At 39.1% G+C, this 21,300-nt stretch overlaps 1 long non-coding RNA gene across 2 annotated transcripts; it reads left to right on the top strand.

The window, feature by feature from the left end:
• The first annotated feature begins 19,722 nt into the window (after window positions 1–19,722).
• Window positions 19,723–20,939, top strand: LOC307160736. Of its 2 annotated transcripts, none has more exons than XR_013821622.1 (4): window positions 19,723–19,750; window positions 19,922–20,029; window positions 20,393–20,560; window positions 20,885–20,939. It is a non-coding gene; the product is annotated as an uncharacterized lncRNA (long non-coding RNA). The 2 variants fall into 2 exon arrangements; XR_013821623.1 differs by having other exon boundaries at window positions 19,729–19,844.
• Window positions 20,940–21,300: the final 361 nt, after the last annotated feature.

The following is a 21,300-nucleotide window of genomic DNA, read 5'->3' as shown; positions in this document are numbered from 1 at the left end:
GCATCACAATAAAGAGTTAGCAGATATTAAGCAGACAGTCCACTAATACTCTAATGATAGTTAGTTGACATGTACTGTAGGTGCAAAGTTACGTCAACAGATTGGTCAAAAGGAACCATCAAAATAAAGTGTTACCAATGTCGTGGAAATTCTTAATACGAATACAAACTACTTAATCTGACCACGGAAAATTTTAAGTTAAAAATGAAGTTGTTAAAATACAATACAATACTTCCCTGAAGTAAGGTGACGGCGTCCCGTCGATGAAGCTACTATTACTACCTCAATCACACTTTGATGTTCTTTTATTTTCTTTTGAGCGTAGAATCTGTTTCTTAGCTGCGCAGCATATACCTGACACGACTCCCAAGTTGCTCTTTGTAGAAATGAAGTTTTATTCACGGCCGGGAGATCACTGGTCACAACAACCAAGTGAGTCTCTTGAATAGAATGATACATTTATATCATACAGTTGAGTAAAAATCAATGTCACTCAAGCCTTCTTCACTGTGATTTGTTCTGGTGATTGGTTTGTAATGATCTGAGCTAGTCATATGACTGTTAGTTCTACTGTGTTAAGCACTTTTTGGTTAAGTATATATGGCTTTTGACCTGAGCATCCTTAGTCTGCGTTTCTCTGTACATTTAATGTTGAAAATACCCATTACATAAAATATTTCTATCACACCAACTATCCATTAGCATTCCCATTTATTCAAATGATAGTTTCTCGGCTGGCGCATGCAGGATTTGAAATTTGCCATCTTTATTTGTGCGGGCTTTCAGTTATTGATAATAATAATAGTAAGAACGGTTATTAACTGAGCACCAAATCAGCATACTGGAATGATTTCTGAAGGATATAATAATAATTAATAATATTACTGTTTTTTAAGGCCCTTTCACACCGGACGCGTAACGAAAAAGTGAAACAAAAAAGCGAATAGTTCGCGTCAAAACCATTCACATCCGCCGCGACGCGAATTTGCGACGTCTGTGACGTTCAGAGCTTCAACATTCCAAAACTTTCGCGCCGACAGCTGAGAAAACATGGACACTTCATCATCATCATCCAGTGAAGACGAGCTTTTCATTTTCTTTAAAAGACAGAAAAGAAGGTTTTGGGTGCACCCAATCTTAAAGAACAGAGAGTATGAAGGGGAGTATGCTAATGTCCACTTTTAGTTTCCTTTTCCTCTCTCATTTTTCTCACAGAGGTGTCCCTGAGGTTTTTTCCACAGTTTTTTTTTTTGCATCTTCAACTTAACACAGTGTGTTTTTTAATGTCAATATGTAACACACGAAGTTAAAATCATTCTACTGATATCACACAAAGAATGTAGGCCTATACTAAAAGCAGCCCTAAATAGTCTCACTACATTTTGTTACATGTTCAAAGTAAACACGGATCTTTGACGATAATAGTGTTAGCTTTCTATCCCAAATGTAGTTTAGCCTGCTAGCCTACACAGCAAAGAGACTAAAACTATCACACAACATACTCACAGTCGTGATAACCAAGTTGGTTGGCAATGCTACGCCACACATTGTCTTTCAAATCGTTGTGCTTGTAGTATGTGATTGGCTGAAGCCTTTTCTGTCGCCGCAAAAGTTTTAAAAAAAAAATCGACATCGAAGCGAAAAAAAGAAAATTCGTTTTTTCACCGCAGCACATTCGCGTTCGGTGTGGAAGCACTCATTACACAAACAGCTGATCAAAAAATAAAACCATCGCGCGAATTATTCGTGCGTCAAAATCGCGTCCAGTGTGAATGGACCTTTACTGTATTTGTGATCAAATAAATGCCTTGATAAGCATTAGAGACTACTTTCAAAAAGTACTTTCTGTTTGCCAGGGTCAGATGTGACTGTCTTTGAAACTCTCCCAACAGCATCTCTTCTCTTCACTTCTGCAGATGAAGCTGGTGTTTAGTGTGTAGTGTTCAAGCTTCCAGCTGAGCACCAGTCAGAGGTCTGTTTCTCAAAACTACAGACGCTAGTGTGCTCCTCATCTTGTGCTCCATTCACTTCTCTGTCTGTTCTGCTTTGATCCAGTTTATTTCAAAATTTAAGACAGCAGTGTATGGAATATTCATATTTCAAAAGAACATCAGACTGATGTGTTTCTAGAAAAATGTGTTTGTGCTTGTCTAGCAAGTGCAATGCGACTTGTGAGAAATGCAAATGTGCTCAATACTTCAGCAGCTGAAAATAAAACACTGTATTGCTGTTTCCACACTTCATTAAGCAGCACAGCCATTTTCAGCTGCGCTAATAACAAAACAGGTACCAAATTATCATGTTTGAATGCTTTCTGAAGGATCACAACATTGTTTTTTTTAGTAGACTGAAGGAATGAGTTTTGCTCTTACAGGTAAACAAAAAAATGAATGCAAATTAAGAATTAATTTCTTTCAACGACATCAAAAAATGACTATTCCTAACTCTTCACTATGTTGTCAGTGCCAAACCCCATTTGGGGTCAAGAGCAAAACTGGCCATTACAGCAATACATCCTGATTGGATGTTACATTAAAAACAAAAATTCTAGAAAATAATTAAGTGGATTTGTAAATATCACCATAAAAAACAACTATACTACATAAATCTCCGAATATCGCTTAAATTGTTGTTTTTCACAGAAAGGAATTAGTATTTGACTAACAAATACATGTTTTTTAAATATAATTAATATATGTGTTAAATGTCCAAGAAAATATTTGAGAATGCTGAGCTGCAAGTTTTGGTGGATTTAAATGAAATAAGTTCACATTACTCATAAATACTGGATTTTAAATTGGCCCAAATATTTGAGTTATGTTAGGGGGAAAGGGAAGATATATGCCATTAACAGATGCTGTTACTATAGTTTTTAGGGGACTACCCTACCCCAAGTTTTTAGATTGTAGATCTCGCTGGCATATTCAATTGGGCATCGATATGAGTGGTTAACAGCAGAGGAGGAGGGCAGGGAGGGATCTTAGAGTGGTAAAGTGGGCTTTAAATGAGAGGCATGAGAAATCTCTTCATCGGGGCACAGATGCTGTATATAGGTTTGTCCCTGCAGTGGGTTGTGGGTATTTTTAACAGGCAAATGTGGGTTGCTGCTTCTTCTTTTTTTCTCAGGAGGGAGAAGAGAGATATATTTATACTCTCTTCCCTGTTTCCTACATCCGGCCCTGGAGAAAAATAAAACCTTACAATTTCATCTATAATCTGTCGTGCCTATCGATGGTGTTAGAGGCGCGCTGAGGTAGAAATGGTATTTTTATTAAAATTACTGATGCAACACAAACCCAGCCCCTGATGTAATGCATTGAGGTCCCTCCGATGGAATCACATCATCCGTCGGACCAATTTAAATTGATTCCTCTAAAACCCCTGGGCTTCAGATGCCCATGACTCCTTATGAATGTGTCAGAATGCCAAGCCCTACTGAAGAAATGAATATAACAGAGATGAGAACACATCTGTGGTGGTGATGGGGGCACGAGAAGTCACACTGACTTTGTGTCTTTTTACTTTTTGATAGGACAGAATATTTGGCCACACATGTGCTTTCCAATAGGAGTGGTCGGTATGACTAAAATCTTCATGATATGGGTAATTTTATATCATGGAATTGCTATATATTGCTGAAAATTGCATGGGTAAAAAACATTTTATATATGAGATAAAGTGCAACTGTAACAGATATTTTTGGTAAACCAATTTATTAAATTCTTTACAAATTAAATGTAATTCATTTTTAAGAACTGTGTTCTGTTTTTGTTTTGAATTTTATAGATGCAGTTGAAATGATGATAAGATATTAATGACAAAAGAATGAAAACCTTACTGAGCAGCTCGAAGGGTTAGTTCACCCAAAAATGAAGCGTAGTGTCAGTTCTGGTAGGTCACGTTAGTCAAGCTCGCATCAGCTGACTCTCCTCTGATCCACGTCTACCTATAGGAATACGACGCCTATCACTGTAGACATGTATAAGCTCCTTCAGTATTACCAGCAGCTATCACGTTTCTCAGGAGCGAATTACCCTCCTCCATCCCCAGCTCCTCCTCTCATCAGTCAGGATTTGGCATTCTGATTACCCCTGAATCAGACTAAAATCATCTAATTATGTTGTACATTAAAATTAATTAATGATATCTGCAATACATTCATGTTGGTTCTGTTCTGTTTACCCTAAGGGGGGTTATTGCTGCTCTCCCCGCTCTTATCCATGCTAGGCTGAACGGATGCACAGGGAGTTCTCGCCCAGAACAGAACCAATCCTAACTGTATGCTAATTGTCAATCGTATTTGACGATAGTGGTCCTGACAGAAATGAACATTCTGTCATCAGTTACTCACCCTCATGTTGTTCCAAACCGTTATGACTTTCTTTCATCTTCAGATCACAAATGAAGATCTTTCTGAGACCTTTCTGTCACTCCATTGGCAGCTAAGCAACTACCACGTTGACACTTCAAAAAGTTCATAAAGAGCTCATAAAACTAAGAGACACGAAGACACACGATTGCCTTGTATAATGAACAGATACAATTTATATTCACATATAAACATTCATCAACTCAGTAAGCTCAAGCATGTTTGCTTGACATGCAAGAACCAATGAGGTTCATTCTCGTGTTACGCATCACGTTTGAGCTTCAGCAAGAACCAATGAGGTTCATTCTTGTGTTACGCATCACGTTTGAGCTTCAGCAAGAACCAATGAGGTTCATTCTTGTGTTACGCATCACGTTTGAGCTTCAGCAACAACCAATGAGGTTCATTATCACGTTACGCATCACGTTTGAGCTTCTGTAAGAACCAATGAGCTTCATTCTTGTGTTACGCATCACGTTTGAGCTTCTGTAAGAACCAATGAGGTTCATTCTTGTGTTCGCATCACGTTTGAGCTTCAGCAAGAACCAATGAGGTTCATACTTGTGTTCGCATCACGTTTGAGCTTCAGCAAGAACCAATGAGGTTCATTCTCATGTTACACAGCACGTTTGAGCTTCTCTAAGAACCAATGAGGTTCATTCTTGTGTTCGCATCACGTTTGAGCTTCAGCAAGAACCAATGAGGTTCATTCTCATGTTACACAGCACGTTTGAGCTTCTGTAAGAACCAATGAGGTTCATTCTCGTGTTACACATCACGTTTGAGCTTCAGCAAGAACCAATGAGGTTCATTATCACGTTACGCATCACGTTTGAGCTTCAGCAAGAACCAATGAGGTTCATTTTTGTGTTACGCATCACGTTTGAGCTTCAGCAACAACCAATGAGGTTCATTATCACGTTACGCATCACGTTTGATCTTCTGTAAGAACCAATGAGCTTCATTCTTGTGTTACGCATCACGTTTGAGCTTCTGTAAGAACCAATGAGGTTCATTCTTGTGTTCGCATCACGTTTGAGCTTCAGCAAGAACCAATGAGGTTCATTCTTGTGTTACACAGCACATTTGAGCTTCAGCAAGAACCAATGAGGTTCATTCTTGTGTTACACATCACGTTTGAGCTTCTGTAAGAACCAATGAGGTTCATTCTTGTGTTCGCATCACGTTTGAGCTTCAGCAAGAACCAATGAGGTTCATTCTCATGTTAGACCGCACGTTTGAGTTTCTGCAAGAACCAGTGAAGTTTGTTCTCGCGAGTCAAGCAGGTTCGTTTGAGCTTCTGTTTAAGTTCACTGATCAATGTTTATATGTGAATAAAAGCTTAAATTAAATCGGTTCATCGTATAAAGTGATTGAGTCTCTTCAGAAAATTTAGACTTAAGCACTCAATTCATATGGATTTATTGTATGATCTCTTTATGAACATTTTGAAGCATCAAAGTGTGTAGACTGTTAATGGAGGGACAGAAAGGGACAGAAATTAAGATGTAAAAAATATCTATTACGGGTTTGGAACGACATGAGGGTGAGTCATTAATGACAGAATTTTAATTTTGGGTAACTTACCCTTTAAACCAACCTAAGATGGTTTGCTGGTTTTAGCTGGTTCTCCTAGACTAGCCAATCTGGTCTTATCTTGCCAAATGGTTTGAAATTTTCAAAAAGTTTCAAAACCCCTTTAAAATCATCAAACCAGCCCGGCCAGACTGGCAAGCTGTTTGTTTAAGAGGAAAGCCCTTCCACGCAAGATTCTCTTGTCTTAACTACACAAAAAAAGACTCAAAACGGTAAAACTGATTTTAAAGAGCACAACCAGGGTGAGCAACATTTAAGCATTTGTAAAACCATTGAATGCATCATATATCAGTTGAATTCTTCATTAGTACATCATTAATGTGCCATTGCACTGCAGCTGTAAAAACTGTTTCTGCCAACACCCCTTAATAACCTGTTTTTGGCTCATTTGAGACACGTTCCAAATTTCTTTCAAATTATTCCATGTTTTTTCATCACTCTCATACTTAACATGCCTATTGATAGCAGGCCACAAATAAACCTACTACGCTAAAAAAGACGGTATTGCAAAATCTCTGCCTTAAATTGCTTCATATGCTGTGTTGTCTTTCACAGTCCATTGGAAAAGACACATGCAAGCATGTCTGGGCTGTTTGTTTTCCCTAAAGGAGACAATTAAATTATGTCTCAACAGACAGGAAGTGTCTACTGTCTTGCTTGCTTTGGCATTTTAAAGCCATTAGACAATTACTTGCCTGTATAACTTAATCTGAAGAACAGCAATACCCTAACACAACAAACATTTACAATCATGACTTTTACGTGCTGGATGTGAATGTCAGCTGACCACTGCAAGGAAAAATGTGGGATCCCTATTTTTTCTTCACCTCCTGCATACCCTCACATCAGTTCGGCCCCACGCTTTCATCCCTAACCCCGTGCTCATCCTTGGGGCTACCATTTGTGAATTCATGTCTGGCCTTCCAGCTCCGCTCAGCTGTCACATTGTATCTCACACGCACAGACAGTCAACGAGAGGAGCGTGAGCCCCTTTCATCTCTCATCCCCCTGATCAGCCAGCCAACCATCTCCAGCCCTGGATGAGTGCTGTTTACATGCCGCTTCTCCATTCTCTCCCTCTCTTTTCCATCATGACATCCTCTTTCTCTTCCTTTTGCTCCCTGGCATTCTGTTTTTCCTGCCTAGTCGTCTGTCTGTCTGTATTCCAGTCTTGTAAATGTGTGAAATGGTTGTCTACCCCTGTCCGCTTTGGAGAGCTCGTCATTGAATATGCTCCAACTGTCAAAGGAAACCCTAACCTTAATCAATGAAATTAACTGCAGGACGGGATTTCATCTGAACTGGTTTGTGGGGAAAAAATCACGCATCATGAAGACCTAGGGTGAATCTCAATCAGCTCCCTAGTTCAGTAGTCACTGATCAGGGAGTCGGCCATTTTAAGGGTCGTCTCAATCGCAAAATCCTACCAGTGCACTGAAATGTTGAAACCCTAAAATGTCCCACAATGCACCGTGAAAACCAGGGAGCATCGATGACCCATATTGTACACCTTTCTGAAGTTTTTTTTTTTAGTTTTGATGTCCTTAAGAATATACAGGTGCTGGTCATAAAATTAGAATATCATCAAAGAGTTGATTTATTTCAGTAATTCCGTTAAAAAAGTGAAACGTGTATATTATATAGACTCATTACATGCAAAGTGAGATATCTCAAGCCTTTATTTGTTATAATTTTGATGATTATGGCTTACAGCTTATGAAAACCACAAAATCAAAATCTCAGAAAATTAGAATATTACATGAAATCACACAGTAATTACACAGTGATACCATGGTCATTGAACCAGGTTTTGGTTCTTTTGGCAGTGTGGGCAGGTGCAAATCCTGCTGGAAAATGAAGTCAGCATCTCCATAAAGCTTGTCTGCTGAAGGAAGCATGAAGTGCTCTGGAAATGTCCTGGTAGACGCTGCGTTGACTCTGGATTTAATAAAGCACAGTGGACCAAAGTCCTCTTTTCTGATGAGAGCAAATTTTGCATCTCATTTGGAAACCAAGGTCCCAGAGTCTGGAGGAAGAATGGAGAGGCACACAATCCAAGATGCTTGAAGTCCAGTGTGAAGTTTCCACAGTCTGTGTTGGTTTGGGGAGCCATGTCATCGGCTGGTGTTGGTCCACTGTGCTGTCCACTCAACGCAGCCGTCTACCAGGACATTTCCAGAGCACTTCATGCTTCCTTCAGCAGACAAGCTTTATGGAGATGCTGACTTCATTTTCCAGCAGGATTTGCACCGGCCCACACTGCCAAAAGAACCAAAACCTGGTTCAATGACCATGGTATCACTGTGTAATTACTGTGTGATTTCATGTAATATTCTAATTTTCTGAGATTTTGATTTTGTGGTTTTCACAAGCTGTAAGCCATAATCATCAAAATTATAACAAATAAAGGCTTGAGATATCTCACTTTGCATGTAATGAGTCTATATAATATACAAGTTTCACTTTTTTAACGGAATTACTGAAATAAATCAACTTTTTGATGATATTCTAATTTTATGACCAGCACCTGTATATTTGCGGAATAAGTACCAAAAACCATCCCACTATTTTACAGCTCCTTTCTCAGGAGCTCTGCCAAGAATAGGTCGATTTTGGCCTTTCTAATTAATATTCGTGAGCCTCTCTTCTGATTGGCCTGTTGTTTTCTGAGTGACGCACGGCCAGGCCAACCACAGGTAACTAGGGTCATGTATACTGTAGCTTGCTGTGGCTTGGTGATGCTCACAAGTAAGGTAAATAAAACACCTGTAATGATGGACATTGCTGAGGGAAATGTTATCCGGCCTCATATGTTCGAGCCGGACTCAGACCCCGAATCGGCGACGACAGGAGACAAACACCTCCTTACTTTCGCCGTTATTGTTAGAGTATTATAATTACCATTACACCAATACTGCACACAGATTTAATGTTAACGCTAATTTAACTATCTGTTAAAGGGGACCTATAATGCCCTTTTCACAAGATGTAAAATAAGTCTCTGATGTCCCCAGAGTGTGTATGTGAAGTTTTAGCTCAAAATACCCAACAGATCATTTTTTACAGCATGTTTAAATTGCCACTTTTTGGTGCTCAGAAAAACGCGCCGTTTTAGTGTGTGCCCTTTAAATGCAAATAAGCTGCTGCTGCACGGCACAGGGGGCGGAGCTTAATGAGCTCGCGCTCAGTCTCTCAGGACAATTTCATCTCACGGAATGATGATAATATCAGAAACTCTCAGTAACGGTGTTCATTTCGACCCAGAGTCTAAGAAGTGCGTAAGTACATAAACAAATTTCGGTAGAGTTGAGTGAGCATTTTCTTTGAAAACAAAATAATTCCACCTCGTCTTCAGCGGCTGCCTCAGATTTCGGGAGTAAATAGAGAGAGCTATGTGGATTAATACATACAGCCACACAACACCTACAACGCTTGGGAGACATTCTCATCAGTGACGTCACTAAAGCCGCATTCTGAAAACAGGTCGTTGGGGTTTTTTTTGTCAAATTCGATTTAAATCTCCAAAATATTTACGTTAATAGCTAGTTATACACTGATTTTGAAACACTTAACTGCTTTATAATGTAACGTTAGCAGACAGACACCGAATGCAGTAAGCTACGTAACTATTGCTTTCCTACTGATCAGAGGTGGACAGTAACAAAGTACATTTACTTGAGTACTGTACTTAAGTACACTTTTTAAGTATCTGTACTTTACTTGAGTATTATTTTCTCCGGAAACTTTTTACTTTAACTTCACTATATTTGAAAGACAAATATCGTACTTTTTACTCCACTACAATTCTGTCATGGTCCTTGAGTAGAAAGTAGTAATGTCAGTCAGGGGATGATTTTGGTTGCAGAGGTTGCATTTTGGTTGGAAATGAAAGTCGGGTTGACGTCTGAACCCGACGTTTGATTGACGTCAGCATCCAACGTTGGATTTTGTTTGGAACGTCTGTCCAACATTGGAGATTAACGTCAATCTGACGTTGGATTCTGACATCAACCTGATTTTCATTTTCAGCGTTGGGTTTGGTCTCCTAAATGCAAATTTTGTCATTGTTTTGGAGCACACTAGCTTATAGATAACAGTAAGTCTAAGATATTAATACTAAAAGTCAAAAAACTTTAAATAGGGCACTATTTGAGGGAACAGCCATTTGGGTGTCCCAAACCATTGTGGACGTTATTTAGTGCACTTATTCAATCTCATATTCAATCCCACTACTGGAACTGTGTTCTAGAAATAAATTTGATATTGATATGAGGGTAGGCAGGCATAGATTCAGAGGCATAAAACTGTAAGTATACAACAATGCAACAATAATAAAACAATGCATTGACATTTACTTTTTACTTTAGATACTTAAGTACTTTTAAAAACAAGTACTTCTGTACTTTTACTTAAGTAAAAATCAGTCTTTATAACTTTTACTTGTAACGGAGTAATATTTGACCAGCAGTATCTGTACTTTCACTCAAGTAACGAAGTTGTGTACTTTGTCCACCTCTGCTACTGATACAGTAAGATACTGATACAGTAAGATACTGATACAGTAAGATATTTTCCTACTGATACAGTAAAAACTGCCATATAGATATTTTTTTATATTATCTCATAATTTGGCAGCAGGTATCAGGCTGCTGTCACTTTAAGACCTGACGCACAGATCCATTATACTCGCATATACACATGCGTTTTCTTTCTCAACTGTTTATGTTCACTTAAAACATAACTGACTGATGTGAATACTCACCAAGACTGGCATTTTGACATAATTGTGTGTGTATATGACTGTTTAAGTGCAATAAGATGCAAACTCGATTTATTGCTGAGAGGCGACTTTATGTGTGCACACTTTGGGTGTGAGTACAAAATCTGCAGGAATGAGTAAAATTATGCTAAATTCACGCAATCCCATGCCGAAATTCAAACCCTGTGACACCCACAATATTCATCCAGAGCAAATGAAAGGAGTGAGTGAGTGGAGGCAGGTTTGTGTGTCACTCGGTCACTCGCTGTCGGAGAGATTAGAGAGGGAGAAAGAGCAGCTGGTATCCTGTATCTATTCTGCAGAAAATTAATATTGAAAGCATTTAAGATATTTCAGCATCGATATGTATTGAAAAATCTATATTTTTTTATCAAACACTGCATTGCTTTATTATTTCAGATGCCTTTTTAAAAGACTACAATTGAAAAATGTATAAAATTCAACCCGCCAAAGTGGCTGCATTTGGCGGGTTGGCAGGTGTTAATGTCAAGCCCTGAATATGAGGTAAATAAGGTGAAACATTGCAGTTCGGAAAATTAGTTTATTGTTTTAATCTTGTTGTGCAGTATTTGGTTAGGACTTTAATACATTGGGTTAGGTCTAATATAGTTTGTGCTGCCCCATCCTCCAAAAACAGCTATTTTGACAATGACAATCCACACTGAAATATGCTTCTAAAACGAAGATCAGTCTGAGTGTAGATTTAAAAATCTTGCTTTTCCCTTGTTGTTGTGTAATTTCATGGAAACAGACACCAGTCATTTTGCCAAGAGATCTTTTATTTATTTTACCATTTTATATAAGACATAGGAGAGAGAGTGACAATGGACCAAACAAAGGTCTTCATTTCAGCATCTCGGTCATCTTCTCTGCCGTGGACAGATTGGAAAGTGGAAAGATTTTCAGTTTTGACTAAAAAAAACTGCATTGGAGTTAACATTCCATTAACATTGGAATGTATATACTATGCTTTGCTCGGTGGAAAACACTGCATATACATTTCAGTCTCTAACTCCAGCACACACTCATTCATGCAGTCTAGCGTGTCCCAAAGTCTCTCTCACACATATTGAAGAACATTATGATTCACAAAATACAATGATTACAAATGATTATGAATGTAAATAAAATGTAATAATACAGATCCATAATACTACTGATTATGGATATTAATAAAAAGTAATAATAATACTAAAAACAATATTAAATTATGAAATTTTAGTCTTCACTGAGAGAACTGGATCTAAAATTAAACTTTAGTCATTCTTTCCTACCGTTAAGATTGTCTGGGAGAATATATGTACATAGTTGTAGGTGCTACACACAGCATGAACAGAACAAGGTTTTGGCATTTTTACACATTTTATTTATATTTGAGTTCCTCTGGTGTTTAGCAACAGTAGTTCCTGAATAGACACGTATAGAAATGTTTAAATGTATTAGTCTGAAATCAGAAAGTTGCAGAACATTGGAGCGAGTTGTTTTTGCAGTTAGGTTTATATAAATGGACTTTTTGAACCATTCAGTACATCATGTCTGTACCAGGATAAATGAAATGAGTGGTTTTAGCCTGGATTTCATAACTAAAAAAACCTTACCTATCAAGGTCAGTGGCCTCTTTCTTGTACACGCTAATTGTTGTAGAAAATGTTGAGAAGACAAAAACATAAAGTCAAGTCTTACATCCGGGGGGGATTGAGTCTAATGGAAGAAAAATAGGGCAAAGTACAAAGAAAAGAAGAAAAGAACTTCTGGGAGATGGACACACATACACACACAAACCCCGGAAAGAGCATTTCTTCATCTCTGAGCTGATGAGACCTGACAAAGTGGACAAATAGAGTGCAAGAAGGAAAGAAAGAAGTTAAAAAGTGAAAACATTAGAGAATGAGTCGGTTTTAAAAGCTACTTATGGGACGTAGCCTAACTATATTGGCAAGCTTCAAAGACATATCAAGCATGCTCAGAGTGAACAGAAGACCTCAATAGGAGCGCAACAGCGCTGAGAGACATCAGACTCTTGTCTGATCTGCTAAAGGCAAGAGAGTCAGTCACACCTTAATGCTTCTCTGCACAAAGAGCATGTAAGTGATCACTTAGGAGACAGGGACAGAGAATGCCGAGGGCAGATTTTCGTCAAGATGTGTCACATGTTCGTTAAGGGCTGAGGTCATCTGTTTAGGTCAGCTTTGCTTCATTGGTTTATGGCTGGGCAGTGGTGACGCGGTTGCAATAAATAAGAGCTGTTTCGTTGCTGTTGTTGTTGGAGAGTCTGTCTAATAGCTGAACGAACATGAGAAATCAATACATAAGGTTTTTTTTATTTTTTTAAATAATCTCTCTGGACAGAATTGCGTGTTACACAAGAAAATCTGTTGGCACGCAATGTTCTTGTCCCAAATGCTCTTGACAGGCATGGTTAAACATAACACTCTGCTTAATATTTTACGAAAGCACTGCTGTCAATTGTTTAAAAGTTGAGAAATCATGTAACATTTGTTTTCAGCAAAAAGACTTGGCTTATCGGTGCTGTGATGAACTGTAAAGAGAGATAAGAAATTAATCTATATATATATATATATATATATATATATATATATATATATATATATATATATTATCTTGAGGGCCTCACCCATGAACCATGAGATAGAACTTGTCCACAAGTTTTGCAAAATAGTATTACTGATGGAGGCAGACATAATGATGATATTCTGGGCAGTTAATCACTCGCCTCTTTTTTTATCCTTTTTTCCGTGTGTAGGATTGAAAATAATCCAAGATATTTTAAATGAACAAACACATTTGCTTTACTGTTTTCCACCCCCTCTTTCCACAATGACCATTTGGAGTTCATAAAGGCACAGAGGGGCTGATAGTGATCAGATGTGTGTACTTGGGGGGGTCTATGAATTGTCACACCTTTAGTACAATGGGGGAAATTGAAATTATCTGATTGGTCAGTTTGAATGTCTCACATTTGGGTTAAAGCCACATGGTCAGGGAAAGGAAAAAACAAGATTGTAATCTCTCTCTCGCTCTCTCTCTCTCTCTCTCTCTCTCTCTCTCTCTCTCTCTCTCTCTCTCTCTCTCTCTCTCTCAACATATGCTGGGTACAATTAATGGTATAAGTTATCTTCATCTCATACATCTGTTTTGTAACTATTTTAAGTGTAACCATAGCCATATTTTGTCATTAAACTTTTTCAATTACAAAGGATGTGCTAGTTTTGATTTGGCATTGACTTTGAATTGCTACCTATTCCAATACAATATTGTCACTCTCTATAGCAACGCTCTCCCACATATTTAGCTATTGTAACTGCACTTATTTCCTTCGTTGGTATAAGTGGCATTGGGTGGTAATAGACAATAAATGTTCAGTTTTCTACCATCTTGCTGACAACATTTCTTTAGTCATTCGGCAGTCTTGCAGCCTGAACCCCTGCAGGAAATCCACCCTTACACGTGTGAAAATATTGAGTGTTCTGTTGTTAAAAGTGTAAATCTTTGCTACAGCAGGTAGCAAATTGTTAATATAACAATTTAAATCAATTTTGTAAATTTCTCTGTTCATGCATGTATTTCTCTGCAACCCTCAGCTAACCGTACTGCTGCAATGACTTAAGTGAATCTTGAGGTTCAAGCACCACAAAAGAAAAAAGACACTGTAAGTGTTATGTAAGGAGAAAGGCACAATTTAGCAATCACTTAGTATCTGTTCAATCCAATGGTGGAAATGTGTTAATTGTTACTGATGAAGAAAACTCTTTGTAAAGACACTAGTTGTCACTTTTGATGTACATTTAGATGAATTTAACTGTAATACAAATTTTAGGATTTAAAGGGATTTAAGGGAATAAAGAAAACTAAAAACAAAAAAGAGCTAAAATTTATTGTAATCTGTTTAGACTATTTGCCAATAATATTTTTATTTTAAATTATTCTAGTCTCTTCACATTCAATTATGCATGGTGAAATTTGACAAAGCCGGGTAGTTTGCATCACTGGATATTTACTGTCAGTCTTTTAACATTTCAAAGAGTTGTCGAAGGAAATGTTACTTACATCTGGAATTCATGTGCTTCTGTGAACAGTAAAACAGTTCAAATTCTTTCATTTGAATGGCCATCTCAGTCATCGACATTGATGTGCACCATTAGTCTGTTAAAGCACACCAGCCTAATAATGTACCTTTTAAAACTTTTTTGTTATCCTAACACAGAGAATGCTGCATAACGGAGTGCAATGATCATAGGAAGTTGAGTTTGAAACCAATGAGACACGAACAGCTTTGCTGCCACATTTAACATTGTGGTTTGTGTCGACTCTGTCCCTGCAGGTTTATTCATGATGTTAATATCCTGCAAACATTTTGATGCTAACAAGTGACGTTCTGTGCTGACGCAGACAAGCACTTGGAGCCAGTTGTTCAACTGCTTTGCGTCCCTTTTCCACTGGGCTTATATCCAATGACAAGTCCTTCCTGAATCTCTTGTACACCTGTGTTTCCACAGAGAATCCCTGTCTTGTCAAAAGAGGTGTTTTTTTTTTTTCACCTTAAACAATACAGCACAGCACACTTCTCTCCAGCTAGCCAGCCATAAAGACTCGCCTGTCTAAAGGTTAGATTGATTCTTAGAAAGGGCAGTCAAGAGTCGATAAGCTGAATGCCCATCAAAATGAGCTTCCGAAAAAAAGCGGAAAGCAAGAAAGACATGCCAATGACCACTTTCCAGCTTGATATTGAACTCAAAGGCAGGCTGGGAGAGGAATAGATGAAAATAGAGAGGGTAAACATAGTGTGTCAGTTCTTCAATTTCACGGAAGAACGGGTAGCATCATTGCAGCATATCCTAGTAATAAAGAGAGTTGTGGAATGCATCATAATCAACTCACCGCAGACGTGCTGCTAAGACTCAACCCAATATAACAGTTCTGCAGGTGGGGCAGTCTCCGCCGTACCCCACAGGCACTGTGAAAGTGGGTTGTTATGCATGTAGGCACAGTGTGTACGAAGCAAACCTTGTTGTTTAAGGAAAAAAAACCCAATGGTTGCACGTCTTGGCAGATGGGCACTGTATAGTTTGTCCCTGCCGTTCACCCCGACTGCTGGTATCGACTGGCACGTCCATCAAAGCTCACGTCTGTTCTCCAGGGGTCCTCCTCTTGCCTTGCCGCAGCCAAAACGAAACAGGCCCCAAGGACACCTGTCAAACCAGTAGGCTCCTACATGTCCTCTTCCCTCAAACCTAATCAATATGGATTTGGAGGAGGACACATGATTAGCTTACAGCAGCCGGTCGCATGTACACACCCAACGAACAAAAGCACGCATGCTGGCAGGAAAAATCCCATGCATCAGCAGTGACTCTACTGAGCCGTTAGATTTTCGTGAATGCTTCTGGCCATGGCATGAAGGATACAGTGGATGTTGTGTCATAAGGTCGGGAGTATATTCGCACAGCAGATGCAATTACTCAATCAAGTGGACACATTTAAATATGATTGGTGAGAAACGAGAAAGGACAAATTTGACCGCGAGAACCATAACATCCACCTACGTTTCAGTGCCAAAAGAGGTGAGAAAGGCTAAACAATGACAAGAGGAGAAATGATGATGGAGACAATATAGTTCCCCATCCAGAGTGGAGGATCCGAAGTCTCTCATAGGCTTGTTTTGAATCTCAATCTCTCGAGAGTGAAAGGCTTAGTGACATCTCGCCTCATGTCTCCCATGTGGGCTCTGTGATTCACACAATGGTGTTATGTAAAGATGCCTGCCAGATAACCCAAGTTTCAATGAGTAATGCCACACTTAGGAGCAGAACAATGCAAGAGTAACTCTTAATAAAACACTGTGACTGTAAAACCCCCGGGTCACTGCATGCATTTCCAGATACACAAGAATGCTCAGATGCAGGATGTCGAACGATGTCATGGTTCATGTGTTTCGAAACGCTAAAGGTTTTGACTGGATGTGATTTGTGATGATGATCTGGTATGATGAAGATCTGAGTCATGTTGAGGTGTTTGAGTGAGCATAACATTTTCAGGGAGAGTTGGATAATAGTGGTTGTCACTGAGTGTGTCGCTTCTTTTTCTTTGTTATTCCTTTAAGGTTTGTGCATTGAATTTATAATGCTTTTATATTATGCAAATATATAGTTATATTTCTTTTCACACAATGGGGCATCATGTCAAAAATGATCATATCAATTTATGTAAGAGTTGCTTTGTGAACAATTTACATAAAAATTCATTCTGCTTTCATGAACAAGGCCGTGACCTCATTTATTTTGTTCCAGTATTATTTCATTCAGGGGAGACGGGGGCTAGTTCACACATAGGGAAGTTGTCACAAGGGCTTTATCTCCATAACTAAAATGTTAAAAGTCAAAAGTCCAATTATTCAAATGTGCATTGTATAATTGGGGTAAGTTGTCACAATGGAACAGTGGCAAAGTACATTTAACTGTATACCATAAGGTGTGACAGCATGCCTCAATAAGGTTCACAAAATGTCAACATGTGCTAAATGAACTGGCTCTTTTATCCTTGGCAATAATGGAGCAAACGTTCAACAGTTTTTGTTTTGTTTGTTTTTTTTTGTAGCCTGGACGTTCAAGTTAGTGTATACAGATTGACTGAGATGTATGCACTGGAGCAAAAAAGTGAAACTAACCCTATTGAATATCATATCTACATGCTGACAGTTAACGGTGTAAAAGAGAGCTATTTGCTAGTAGTGACACGCCTGTCCTCTCTAATGACAGAGACAGAAAAAAGAAAAGCAGAGGTGATTGGCCCTGTATTAACTATAAAAAGATCCAGACTCACACCAGCTTGTTCAGCATTTACAAGCAGTCAGGACGCAGTCTGCAGTTAACGGCAGTTTATTCCAAGGATTTGCCAGGGAATTTTCCGGATCCTTCCCCTACTTTTCTTTGGTAAGCCTCAGTGTGGGAGATGAAGCATTAAAGAAGCCGAACATGTCTATGGCTCCGGGGAAACCGGGGCCCTATAAATTATTCAAGGGCACACAAACACAGAAAGACAGGTTGTCAGTTACCAGACTTTTTTTCTCTTTCATTTCTTCAGGAGACAGCAGAAGAAGAAAGGACAAGGGACTGTGTCTGGCGTTTCCGTCGTTGTTCCTTGCACCGGTCAGTAGCGGTAGCCGGAGGTTGTTCATAACTGTCTGGACAGACCGTTCTTAGAGATTATTCAAACTTTGTTGGAAGAGCCTTTCATATTAAATATCCACTCAGCTGCAAAGAACAGCCTCACCGCCTTTGACAAGTAGGGGCACACAGTTTCTGTTTGCCCTGCCAGAGTGTTTGATTCTTTTCCCTCTCCGCCACTTTAATACTGTGTGTTGTGATGTAGCTTTTAGTGGCCCCCACCCATGTCCTCTCCCAGCACTCTCCTCTCCTGAGTCCATGTGAGGTAAATAACAGACAGTGAGAGGTAATCGGTCGGAAAGGATCTGTAGGGTCAGGATACTGAGATTGGATTAGGTTACTTAGAAAAGCACAATTCACGGAACTGAACACAACTGAACTTCAAATTGGCAAATTCCAATTTGCAATTAATTCAGAAATATTTTTTCATACAATTACATTCCTGGTAACCACTTGAATTCACTTCTGGGTTGGTTTAGTTAGCTAAACTGTGAGGAATTGGAACCCACTCCTACAGCAGATGGTCATATCGTGGAGAGCAACAACATGTAGCCATCCTGACTAAATACAACAGGGCAGGAATCCGATCAGAGGGAAGCACCAATCCCAATACCATGTGATCAGTAGACCCGCTAAAAGGTGCTTCCTTCAGTTAGGTTCGATTTTTATTTGCACGCACAGGCCTGTCCTATCTGCTATATTAAAGTAGCAATTAGGAGGTTAATCTTAACTGAAGTTGCAGGATGAAAACAATGGCTCATTCTCGCCAGTTGCAGAAACCGAGTCAAGTGACTCAAGATGGCATGGCTCCCTCTCTCCCTTTCACTTCCTCTCCTTGCTGCTTTTGGGATGGAGCCAAAGCTTGGACGGACCCTTGCTGAGTGTGCAAGTCAGCATGACTCATTTAGTGGAGACCTCCATCAGTGGATCTGTGTGATGTGTGATCCAAGGTTGGTGGAACTTGGCTCGGATCAGTCTGGCTTCCTCTGTAGATGGGGACTCACTTCTGCGTACAGCCACTGTGCCAACATTTATGCTGAATGCTTTCTGTACTTTCTCTCAGTTTTATTAAATGCAGTGTCTCAGACATAAGTATAACATGAAGCATGAAATGCATTTACACCTCTACCCATCTCCCAGACAGTTAGATACAGATATTACTCTGTCTGTGGGTGTCACGTATAACCAAAGTAATACATTGTTCCATCTGGCTGCATTGAAATGGCACATCTCTTGAATACCTGTGCATGAAAAATGCAACTATAACAGATCACCTACATTTCAAACGCACGTGGTAGACACTGATTTGTCTACACTGTGGAACTCTAGAATGGATTCTGTCAAACGCTGATAGTTATCTGGCACTTGAGCCTTTTACACATCAACGTGTCACCAGTCAGAACATCCAATACTGTTCAAAGTGGCAACATCATACTTGTCACATCCTAAGATCTTAATTTTGACACGTTTATGCTAACTTTGCACAGACTGTGGGCAATTACACACTAATTGGCTTTCCAAACACATGACAGATGTTGAACATGTCAGGTGTTCAGTCGACAAATCAATTAAAAATACAGAGACCGGTTCAACATGAAGTTCAAAGCAGGTGCTTAACCAAATGCTGAGTACAAAACAGGAACATGAGATATGTTTTAATCAGTGTGAGTTGATGTGTGTCATATATCTGCCTGTTATACTTTATGCCACTTGGCCAGACTTGAGTGTAGTTCTGCATGGTTGAGAAGGAGAGTTATCACTCAACTGGCCCTTATCCAAAGTGAGGGCTGGGAAACAACAACAACAACAAAAAACTACACAGTAAGTGGCTAACATCATGGAAAAGTTTCCCACACTTCTTGGCCAACATCCAGATGAGATAACTGCTAAAATCAATCAAGTTTGTCACTGTCAGGTGTGTGTTTTTGTGCCTAAACTATAAGAGTCAGTGTATTTGAAAGAGTTGAATGTCAGAGTCTGAATGTTTTTCAGGTTTACATGATGGTTTCCAGAGCTGCAAACTGTCCAATCCAAAATATGGGGATTATATATGGAATAAACAAGATGAGGGCCAAAGGAAGAGAGGAGGATGTCAGCGAGGTATAAACACCAGACGTCCTTACGTGTGCCGGCATGACCTGTGTTTCCTGTTTGGCACTAGGTCAAATAAGTAGATCTGGTCTATCTTACACTCAAGTCTACATCTAGATGACATTTAAGGGTTGTATAACTTGCTTGTTTGAATTACCATCCATTCTTCAACTAATTTTAGTGGGTATTTGTCATTGCGTTGTTTGCTGGTCTGTTATTTGTTACTGAAACCCATGGTGGCGCTTTATGTTGAAATACAACAGTGTGAGAGATGAATTGGCCACAAGGCCAAGCTCTCTCTTGCTCTTTTTAGGTCTTTTGTGTACAATCTATGTTGCAGTTTGGTTCTCATTCTTCTCACATCTCTTCTAGGACTTGCAATTAACACCACGACTCAGGGCTACTGAGAAATAAATGACCATGCCATGTCTCTTTCCCTCAAGTCCTCTTTAAAGTGTTTACTTTACTTTTGTTGACACAATGAGAAAGAGAGCAAGTGGAAAATACTTGCCAAGTTCGATCTATTTGGTCTCCTAAGAGGTAAATGTCAGGTATTGAAAATATATTGTATGTAAGCAATATAAATAACAATATGTCACTGTAGGCTGGTTTCATTAGAACAAAGCCCTTTAAGCTGTCATACATTGCAAACATACTAACCAATTCCAATGCTATTGTATTTGCTTTGTTCCAATAACTTTTGTTCCAAGACATTTTCACTTGGTAAAGCTGTGATCATTGGACTCATTGAAATGTTAAGATCATTTGCCTTTTAAATGCAGGTGACTGTTCTATTCTATGTACTACAAGAACAAATGATGCTAACAGTCTCTATATGCAATGCTGTCTTTCATTTCACCACAGAAACACAGATGCGCTGTATGGATGGAAATCAGAGAAGACGATGAGAATACACATGGCGAGCCGATCAATTTTCTCTCCACTATAACAATCTATTTATGTGCTGTTGCAGTTTCTTCTCAGCTATTAACCTTTTTGTTTCACTCAATTTCATTTGCAAATGGTTCTCTTGTGTAAGGAAACCTTTCTAGTATCTGTGTATTGCTATCCACAATAATAAACCACTATGAGTTTATCTTGGGAGCATTTCGTGACTGTTTTACTTTGAGTATTTGGTGAGTGCACGTCAATGTTAATACTTCTCCCTTTCACCTTTCAAACAGAACGGACGTCATTTTTCATCACAGATTAGAGATGGTGGACTGACTACCACCCACTGTCCATGTTGAGAGTGCTGCAGGCCAGGCCAGCACAGGCCG

Source organism: Squalius cephalus (assembly GCF_949319135.1).
Source record: "Squalius cephalus genome assembly, chromosome: 6".
Lineage (NCBI taxonomy): Eukaryota > Metazoa > Chordata > Actinopteri > Cypriniformes > Leuciscidae > Squalius > Squalius cephalus.
The sequence above is the reverse complement of the archived record's forward strand: the minus strand, read 5'-3'. Positions and strand labels throughout refer to the sequence as shown.